Below are 10,429 nucleotides of genomic sequence, written 5' to 3'. Positions count from 1 at the left end.
TTTTTTTTCCACTAGTCCATGCCACCTCCCTAAATTTCCTGTGCAAGATGCAAGGGAGACAAGGGTCTTTTGGGAGAAAAAGCCCTACCATGTTCCCTCTGCCAAGGCACAGAGCAAGCTGGAGCCTGTGTGTTCTCCATGCAGAATAGTCCCTGATCTTGTTTGATTTCAGGATTAAAATTCTGCTGACAAAATATGATCTCATTATTCTTCCCATGACTCCAGCCTTTTGTAGTTTAAAGGCCTGCTGCTCTGAAGGGGGTTCTGAGGTTTGGGTTTTTTCCCTGTTAAGATTACAATTGCAAATATGGTGATTGACAGAGTTCAGCCTTCTGATGTTCAGGGTTACAGACTCCCCTTTCTCAGAGCTGCCTCGGGCATGGGGATGTGTGGCAAGGAGATAACTGCAAGTGTTTGAAGGCTGCAAGTGTTGATGAAAAGGAGAGAACATAAGGAGTGGTCTGACAAAGGTAACTAGAAGACCTAAGATGATGATTAATTAAGTTTTTTTGGCTAAGTATCAGGAATCATTTCCCAGCAGTGAGCTTGCAGAGTGCCCTCCCAATTATCCAGAGCTTATGCTGTTGTAATAAATGCACAGACCTATAACAATTTTATGGTTGTCACTACACTGTATGTCAAAGCCACTTGGAGCCACACATTAATAAGGATGTTAAAACTTACATCCTCACAGGGCTGAACAAATGGCACTTGGGTGACTTTTAACAATGTAGGTAGGGCCTCACCCACAGTGAGTGACACCTCTCTGATGACAGACCCAAAAAGCAATAGTGCCAACATGCACACACTTGCTTTCCCATCTTACCATTTCCAATTCACTGGTCAGATGTACTTGTGCTCCTCACAGCACCTTTCCTTAGCACTCTGCAGCCTCTTGCAACTTCATAACATACTTTCATCCTGCAGAGTTTTCGGTGTTTTCTTCCCAAAATAGCATTCGTTTACCCCCTGCAGATGAAAACATTTTAGAGAATTTGTGAGCCCTGCTGGATAAAACCCAAGTTCTCAAAGCTTCCCTCCAGCAATCAGCCTCACAGTAGTGTTACCTGGTAAATGCTGCTCTGGTAGGGAAGCACACATTAAGCTGCAGAGCCTGATGGAAGCACTGCTCCTCCACAGTGCAGATGCTTCTGAGTTCTCCACTGGGACAGATTGCTGCAAGAAACTCAGCAGTGATTATTTAAATAAAGGAGATTGTACCAGGAAGAATGGACTTGGCCGTGTCAGGCTGTGCTCCACATTCCACTGGTGAGAAAATAAGTCACATTAATTATTTCTAACCCTAACCCTAACCCTAACCCTAACCCTAACCCTAACCCTAACCCTAACCCTAACCCTAACCCTAAACCCTAACCCTAACCCTAACCCTAACCCTAACCCTAACCCTAACCCTAACCCTAACCCTAACCCCAAACCCTAACCCCAAACCCTAACCCTAACCCTAACCATAACCCTAACCCTAACCCTAACCCTAACCCTAACCCTAACCCAAACCCTAACCCCAAACCCAAACCCTAACCCTAACCCTAACCCTAACCCTAACCCTAACCCTAACCCTAAACCCTAACCCTAACCCTAACCGTAACCCTAACCCTAACCCTAACCCTAACCCTAACCCTAACCCTAACCCCTAACCCTAACCCTAACCCTAACCCTAACCCTAACCCTAACCCTAACCCTAAACCCTAACCCTAACCCTAACCCTAACCCTAACCCTAAATCCTAACCCTAACCCTAACCCTAACCCTAACCCTAACCCTAACCCTAACCCCTAACCCTAACCCTAACCCTAACCCTAACCCTAACCCTAACCCTAAACCCTAACCCTAACCCTAACCCTAACCCTAAACCCTAACCCTAACCCTAACCCTAACCCTAACCCTAACCCTAACCCTAACCCTAACCCTAAACCCTAACCCTAACCCTAACCCTAACCCTAACCCTAACCCTAACCCTAACCCTAACCCTAACCCTAACCCGAACCCTAACCCTAACCCTAACCCTAAACCCTAACCCTAACCCTAACCCTAACCCTAACCCTAACCCTAACCCTAACCCTAACCCTAACCCCAAACCCTAACCCTAACCCTAACCCTAACCCTAACCCTAACCCTAACCCTAACCCTAACCCTAACCCAAACCCTAACCCCAAACCCTAACCCTAACCCTAACCCTAACCCTAACCCTAACCCTAACCCTAACCCTAACCCTAACCCTAACCCTAACCCTAACCCTAACCCTAAACCCTAACCCTAACCCTAACCCTAACCCTAACCCTAACCCTAACCCTAACCCTAACCCTAACCCTAACCCTAACCCTAACCCTAACCCTAACCCTAACCCTAACCCTAACCCTAACCCTAACCCTAACCCTAACCCTAACCCTAACCCTAACCCTAACCCTAAACCCTAACCCTAACCCTAACCCTAACCCTAACCCTAACCCTAACCCTAACCCTAACCCTAACCCTAACCCTAACCCTAACCCTAACCCTAACCCTAACCCTAACCCTAACCCTACCTACCCTAACCCTAACCCTAACCCTAACCCTAACCCTAACCCTAACCCTAACCCTAACCCTAACCCTAACCCTAACCCTAACCCTAACCCTAACCCTAACCCTAACCCTAACCCTAACCCTAACCCTAACCCTAACCCTAACCCTAACCCTAACCCTAACCCTAACCCTAACCCTAACCCTAACCCTAACCCTAACCCTAACCCTAACCCTAACCCTAACCCTAACCCTAACCCTAACCCTAACCCTAACCCTAACCCTAACCCTAACCCTAACCCTAACCCTAACCCTAACCCTAACCCTAACCCTAACCCTAACCCTAACCCTAACCCTAACCCTAACCCTAACCCTAACCCTAACCCTAACCCTAACCCTAACCCTAACCCTAACCCTAACCCTAACCCTAACCCTAACCCTAACCCTAACCCTAACCCTAACCCTAACCCTAACCCTAACCCTAACCCTAACCCTAACCCTAACCCTAACCCTAACCCTAACCCTAACCCTAACCCTAACCCTAACCCTAACCCTAACCCTAACCCTAACCCTAACCCTAACCCTAACCCTAACCCTAACCCTAACCCTAACCCTAACCCTAACCCTAACCCTAACCCTAACCCTAACCCTAACCCTAACCCTAACCCTAACCCTAACCCTAACCCTAACCCTAACCCTAACCCTAACCCTAACCCTAACCCTAACCCTAACCCTAACCCTAACCCTAACCCTAACCCTAACCCTAACCCTAACCCTAACCCTAACCCTAACCCTAACCCTAACCCTAACCCTAACCCTAACCCTAACCCTAACCCTAACCCTAACCCTAACCCTAACCCTAACCCTAACCCTAACCCTAACCCTAACCCTAACCCTAACCCTAACCCTAACCCTAACCCTAACCCTAACCCTAACCCTAACCCTAACCCTAACCCTAACCCTAACCCTAACCCTAACCCTAACCCTAACCCTAACCCTAACCCTAACCCTAACCCTAACCCTAACCCTAACCCTAACCCTAACCCTAACCCTAACCCTAACCCTAACCCTAACCCTAACCCTAACCCTAACCCTAACCCTAACCCTAACCCTAACCCTAACCCTAACCCTAACCCTAACCCTAACCCTAACCCTAACCCTAACCCTAACCCTAACCCTAACCCTAACCCTAACCCTAACCCTAACCCTAACCCTAACCCTAACCCTAACCCTAACCCTAACCCTAACCCTAACCCTAACCCTAACCCTAACCCTAACCCTAACCCTACCAACCCTAACCCTAACCCTAACCCTAACCCTAACCCTAACCCTAACCCTAACCCTAACCCTAACCCTAACCCTAACCCTAACCCTAACCCTAACCCTAACCCTAACCCTAACCCTAACCCTAACCCTAACCCTAACCCTAACCCTAACCCTAACCCTAACCCTAACCCTAACCCTAACCCTAACCCTAACCCTAACCCTAACCCTAACCCTAACCCTAACCCTAACCCTAACCCTAACCCTAACCCTAACCCTAACCCTAACCCTAACCCTAACCCTAACCCTAACCCTAACCCTAACCCTAACCCTAACCCTAACCCTAACCCTAACCCTAACCCTAACCCTAACCCTAACCCTAACCCTAACCCTAACCCTAACCCTAACCCTAACCCTAACCCTAACCCTAACCCTAACCCTAACCCTAACCCTAACCCTAACCCTAACCCTAACCCTAACCCTAACCCTAACCCTAACCCTAACCCTAACCCTAACCCTAACCCTAACCCTAACCCTAACCCTAACCCTAACCCTAACCCTAACCCTAACCCTAACCCTAACCCTAACCCTAACCCTAACCCTAACCCTAACCCTAACCCTAACCCTAACCCTAACCCTAACCCTAACCCTAACCCTAACCCTAACCCTAACCCTAACCCTAACCCTAACCCTAACCCTAACCCTAACCCTAACCCTAACCCTAACCCTAACCCTAACCCTAACCCTAACCCTAACCCTAACCCTAACCCTAACCCTAACCCTAACCCTAACCCTAACCCTAACCCTAACCCTAACCCTAACCCTAACCCTAACCCTAACCCTAACCCTAACCCTAACCCTAACCCTAACCCTAACCCTAACCCTAACCCTAACCCTAACCCTAACCCTAACCCTAACCCTAACCCTAACCCTAACCCTAACCCTAACCCTAACCCTAACCCTAACCCTAACCCTAACCCTAACCCTAACCCTAACCCTAACCCTAACCCTAACCCTAACCCTAACCCTAACCCTAACCCTAACCCTAACCCTAACCCTAACCCTAACCCTAACCCTAACCCTAACCCTAACCCTAACCCTAACCCTAACCCTAACCCTAACCCTAACCCTAACCCTAACCCTAACCCTAACCCTAACCCTAACCCTAACCCTAACCCTAACCCTAACCCTAACCCTAACCCTAACCCTAACCCTAACCCTAACCCTAACCCTAACCCTAACCCTAACCCTAACCCTAACCCTAACCCTAACCCTAACCCTAACCCTAACCCTAACCCTAACCCTAACCCTAACCCTAACCCTAACCCTAACCCTAACCCTAACCCTAACCCTAACCCTAACCCTAACCCTAACCCTAACCCTAACCCTAACCCTAACCCTAACCCTAACCCTAACCCTAACCCTAACCCTAACCCTAACCCTAACCCTAACCCTAACCCTAACCCTAACCCTAACCCTAACCCTAACCCTAACCCTAACCCTAACCCTAACCCTAACCCTAACCCTAACCCTAACCCTAACCCTAACCCTAACCCTAACCCTAACCCTAACCCTAACCCTAACCCTAACCCTAACCCTAACCCTAACCCTAACCCTAACCCTAACCCTAACCCTAACCCTAACCCTAACCCTAACCCTAACCCTAACCCTAACCCTAACCCTAACCCTAACCCTAACCCTAACCCTAACCCTAACCCTAACCCTAACCCTAACCCTAACCCTAACCCTAACCCTAACCCTAACCCTAACCCTAACCCTAACCCTAACCCTAACCCTAACCCTAACCCTAACCCTAACCCTAACCCTAACCCTAACCCTAACCCTAACCCTAACCCTAACCCTAACCCTAACCCTAACCCTAACCCTAACCCTAACCCTAACCCTAACCCTAACCCTAACCCTAACCCTAACCCTAACCCTAACCCTAACCCTAACCCTAACCCTAACCCTAACCCTAACCCTAACCCTAACCCTAACCCTAACCCTAACCCTAACCCTAACCCTAACCCTAACCCTAACCCTAACCCTAACCCTAACCCTAACCCTAACCCTAACCCTAACCCTAACCCTAACCCTAACCCTAACCCTAACCCTAACCCTAACCCTAACCCTAACCCTAACCCTAACCCTAACCCTAACCCTAACCCTAACCCTAACCCTAACCCTAACCCTAACCCTAACCCTAACCCTAACCCTAACCCTAACCCTAACCCTAACCCTAACCCTAACCCTAACCCTAACCCTAACCCTAACCCTAACCCTAACCCTAACCCTAACCCTAACCCTAACCCTAACCCTAACCCTAACCCTAACCCTAACCCTAACCCTAACCCTAACCCTAACCCTAACCCTAACCCTAACCCTAACCCTAACCCTAACCCTAACCCTAACCCTAACCCTAACCCTAACCCTAACCCTAACCCTAACCCTAACCCTAACCCTAACCCTAACCCTAACCCTAACCCTAACCCTAACCCTAACCCTAACCCTAACCCTAACCCTAACCCTAACCCTAACCCTAACCCTAACCCTAACCCTAACCCTAACCCTAACCCTAACCCTAACCCTAACCCTAACCCTAACCCTAACCCTAACCCTAACCCTAACCCTAACCCTAACCCTAACCCTAACCCTAACCCTAACCCTAACCCTAACCCTAACCCTAACCCTAACCCTAACCCTAACCCTAACCCTAACCCTAACCCTAACCCTAACCCTAACCCTAACCCTAACCCTAACCCTAACCCTAACCCTAACCCTAACCCTAACCCTAACCCTAACCCTAACCCTAACCCTAACCCTAACCCTAACCCTAACCCTAACCCTAACCCTAACCCTAACCCTAACCCTAACCCTAACCCTAACCCTAACCCTAACCCTAACCCTAACCCTAACCCTAACCCTAACCCTAACCCTAACCCTAACCCTAACCCTAACCCTAACCCTAACCCTAACCCTAACCCTAACCCTAACCCTAACCCTAACCCTAACCCTAACCCTAACCCTAACCCTAACCCTAACCCTAACCCTAACCCTAACCCTAACCCTAACCCTAACCCTAACCCTAACCCTAACCCTAACCCTAACCCTAACCCTAACCCTAACCCTAACCCTAACCCTAACCCTAACCCTAACCCTAACCCTAACCCTAACCCTAACCCTAACCCTAACCCTAACCCTAACCCTAACCCTAACCCTAACCCTAACCCTAACCCTAACCCTAACCCTAACCCTAACCCTAACCCTAACCCTAACCCTAACCCTAACCCTAACCCTAACCCTAACCCTAACCCTAACCCTAACCCTAACCCTAACCCTAACCCTAACCCTAACCCTAACCCTAACCCTAACCCTAACCCTAACCCTAACCCTAACCCTAACCCTAACCCTAACCCTAACCCTAACCCTAACCCTAACCCTAACCCTAACCCTAACCCTAACCCTAACCCTAACCCTAACCCTAACCCTAACCCTAACCCTAACCCTAACCCTAACCCTAACCCTAACCCTAACCCTAACCCTAACCCTAACCCTAACCCTAACCCTAACCCTAACCCTAACCCTAACCCTAACCCTAACCCTAACCCTAACCCTAACCCTAACCCTAACCCTAACCCTAACCCTAACCCTAACCCTAACCCTAACCCTAACCCTAACCCTAACCCTAACCCTAACCCTAACCCTAACCCTAACCCTAACCCTAACCCTAACCCTAACCCTAACCCTAACCCTAACCCTAACCCTAACCCTAACCCTAACCCTAACCCTAACCCTAACCCTAACCCTAACCCTAACCCTAACCCTAACCCTAACCCTAACCCTAACCCTAACCCTAACCCTAACCCTAACCCTAACCCTAACCCTAACCCTAACCCTAACCCTAACCCTAACCCTAACCCTAACCCTAACCCTAACCCTAACCCTAACCCTAACCCTAACCCTAACCCTAACCCTAACCCTAACCCTAACCCTAACCCTAACCCTAACCCTAACCCTAACCCTAACCCTAACCCTAACCCTAACCCTAACCCTAACCCTAACCCTAACCCTAACCCTAACCCTAACCCTAACCCTAACCCTAACCCTAACCCTAACCCTAACCCTAACCCTAACCCTAACCCTAACCCTAACCCTAACCCTAACCCTAACCCTAACCCTAACCCTAACCCTAACCCTAACCCTAACCCTAACCCTAACCCTAACCCTAACCCTAACCCTAACCCTAACCCTAACCCTAACCCTAACCCTAACCCTAACCCTAACCCTAACCCTAACCCTAACCCTAACCCTAACCCTAACCCTAACCCTAACCCTAACCCTAACCCTAACCCTAACCCTAACCCTAACCCTAACCCTAACCCTAACCCTAACCCTAACCCTAACCCTAACCCTAACCCTAACCCTAACCCTAACCCTAACCCTAACCCTAACCCTAACCCTAACCCTAACCCTAACCCTAACCCTAACCCTAACCCTAACCCTAACCCTAACCCTAACCCTAACCCTAACCCTAACCCTAACCCTAACCCTAACCCTAACCCTAACCCTAACCCTAACCCTAACCCTAACCCTAACCCTAACCCTAACCCTAACCCTAACCCTAACCCTAACCCTAACCCTAACCCTAACCCTAACCCTAACCCTAACCCTAACCCTAACCCTAACCCTAACCCTAACCCTAACCCTAACCCTAACCCTAACCCTAACCCTAACCCTAACCCTAACCCTAACCCTAACCCTAACCCTAACCCTAACCCTAACCCTAACCCTAACCCTAACCCTAACCCTAACCCTAACCCTAACCCTAACCCTAACCCTAACCCTAACCCTAACCCTAACCCTAACCCTAACCCTAACCCTAACCCTAACCCTAACCCTAACCCTAACCCTAACCCTAACCCTAACCCTAACCCTAACCCTAACCCTAACCCTAACCCTAACCCTAACCCTAACCCTAACCCTAACCCTAACCCTAACCCTAACCCTAACCCTAACCCTAACCCTAACCCTAACCCTAACCCTAACCCTAACCCTAACCCTAACCCTAACCCTAACCCTAACCCTAACCCTAACCCTAACCCTAACCCTAACCCTAACCCTAACCCTAACCCTAACCCTAACCCTAACCCTAACCCTAACCCTAACCCTAACCCTAACCCTAACCCTAACCCTAACCCTAACCCTAACCCTAACCCTAACCCTAACCCTAACCCTAACCCTAACCCTAACCCTAACCCTAACCCTAACCCTAACCCTAACCCTAACCCTAACCCTAACCCTAACCCTAACCCTAACCCTAACCCTAACCCTAACCCTAACCCTAACCCTAACCCTAACCCTAACCCTAACCCTAACCCTAACCCTAACCCTAACCCTAACCCTAACCCTAACCCTAACCCTAACCCTAACCCTAACCCTAACCCTAACCCTAACCCTAACCCTAACCCTAACCCTAACCCTAACCCTAACCCTAACCCTAACCCTAACCCTAACCCTAACCCTAACCCTAACCCTAACCCTAACCCTAACCCTAACCCTAACCCTAACCCTAACCCTAACCCTAACCCTAACCCTAACCCTAACCCTAACCCTAACCCTAACCCTAACCCTAACCCTAACCCTAACCCTAACCCTAACCCTAACCCTAACCCTAACCCTAACCCTAACCCTAACCCTAACCCTAACCCTAACCCTAACCCTAACCCTAACCCTAACCCTAACCCTAACCCTAACCCTAACCCTAACCCTAACCCTAACCCTAACCCTAACCCTAACCCTAACCCTAACCCTAACCCTAACCCTAACCCTAACCCTAACCCTAACCCTAACCCTAACCCTAACCCTAACCCTAACCCTAACCCTAACCCTAACCCTAACCCTAACCCTAACCCTAACCCTAACCCTAACCCTAACCCTAACCCTAACCCTAACCCTAACCCTAACCCTAACCCTAACCCTAACCCTAACCCTAACCCTAACCCTAACCCTAACCCTAACCCTAACCCTAACCCTAACCCTAACCCTAACCCTAACCCTAACCCTAACCCTAACCCTAACCCTAACCCTAACCCTAACCCTAACCCTAACCCTAACCCTAACCCTAACCCTAACCCTAACCCTAACCCTAACCCTAACCCTAACCCTAACCCTAACCCTAACCCTAACCCTAACCCTAACCCTAACCCTAACCCTAACCCTAACCCTAACCCTAACCCTAACCCTAACCCTAACCCTAACCCTAACCCTAACCCTAACCCTAACCCTAACCCTAACCCTAACCCTAACCCTAACCCTAACCCTAACCCTAACCCTAACCCTAACCCTAACCCTAACCCTAACCCTAACCCTAACCCTAACCCTAACCCTAACCCTAACCCTAACCCTAACCCTAACCCTAACCCTAACCCTAACCCTAACCCTAACCCTAACCCTAACCCTAACCCTAACCCTAACCCTAACCCTAACCCTAACCCTAACCCTAACCCTAACCCTAACCCTAACCCTAACCCTAACCCTAACCCTAACCCTAACCCTAACCCTAACCCTAACCCTAACCCTAACCCTAACCCTAACCCTAACCCTAACCCTAACCCTAACCCTAACCCTAACCCTAACCCTAACCCTAACCC

This window comes from Pseudopipra pipra, unplaced genomic scaffold (genome assembly GCF_036250125.1).
Source record: "Pseudopipra pipra isolate bDixPip1 unplaced genomic scaffold, bDixPip1.hap1 HAP1_SCAFFOLD_76, whole genome shotgun sequence".
NCBI classification, from domain to species: domain Eukaryota; kingdom Metazoa; phylum Chordata; class Aves; order Passeriformes; family Pipridae; genus Pseudopipra; species Pseudopipra pipra.
The sequence above is the reverse complement of the archived record's forward strand: the minus strand, read 5'-3'. Positions refer to the sequence as shown.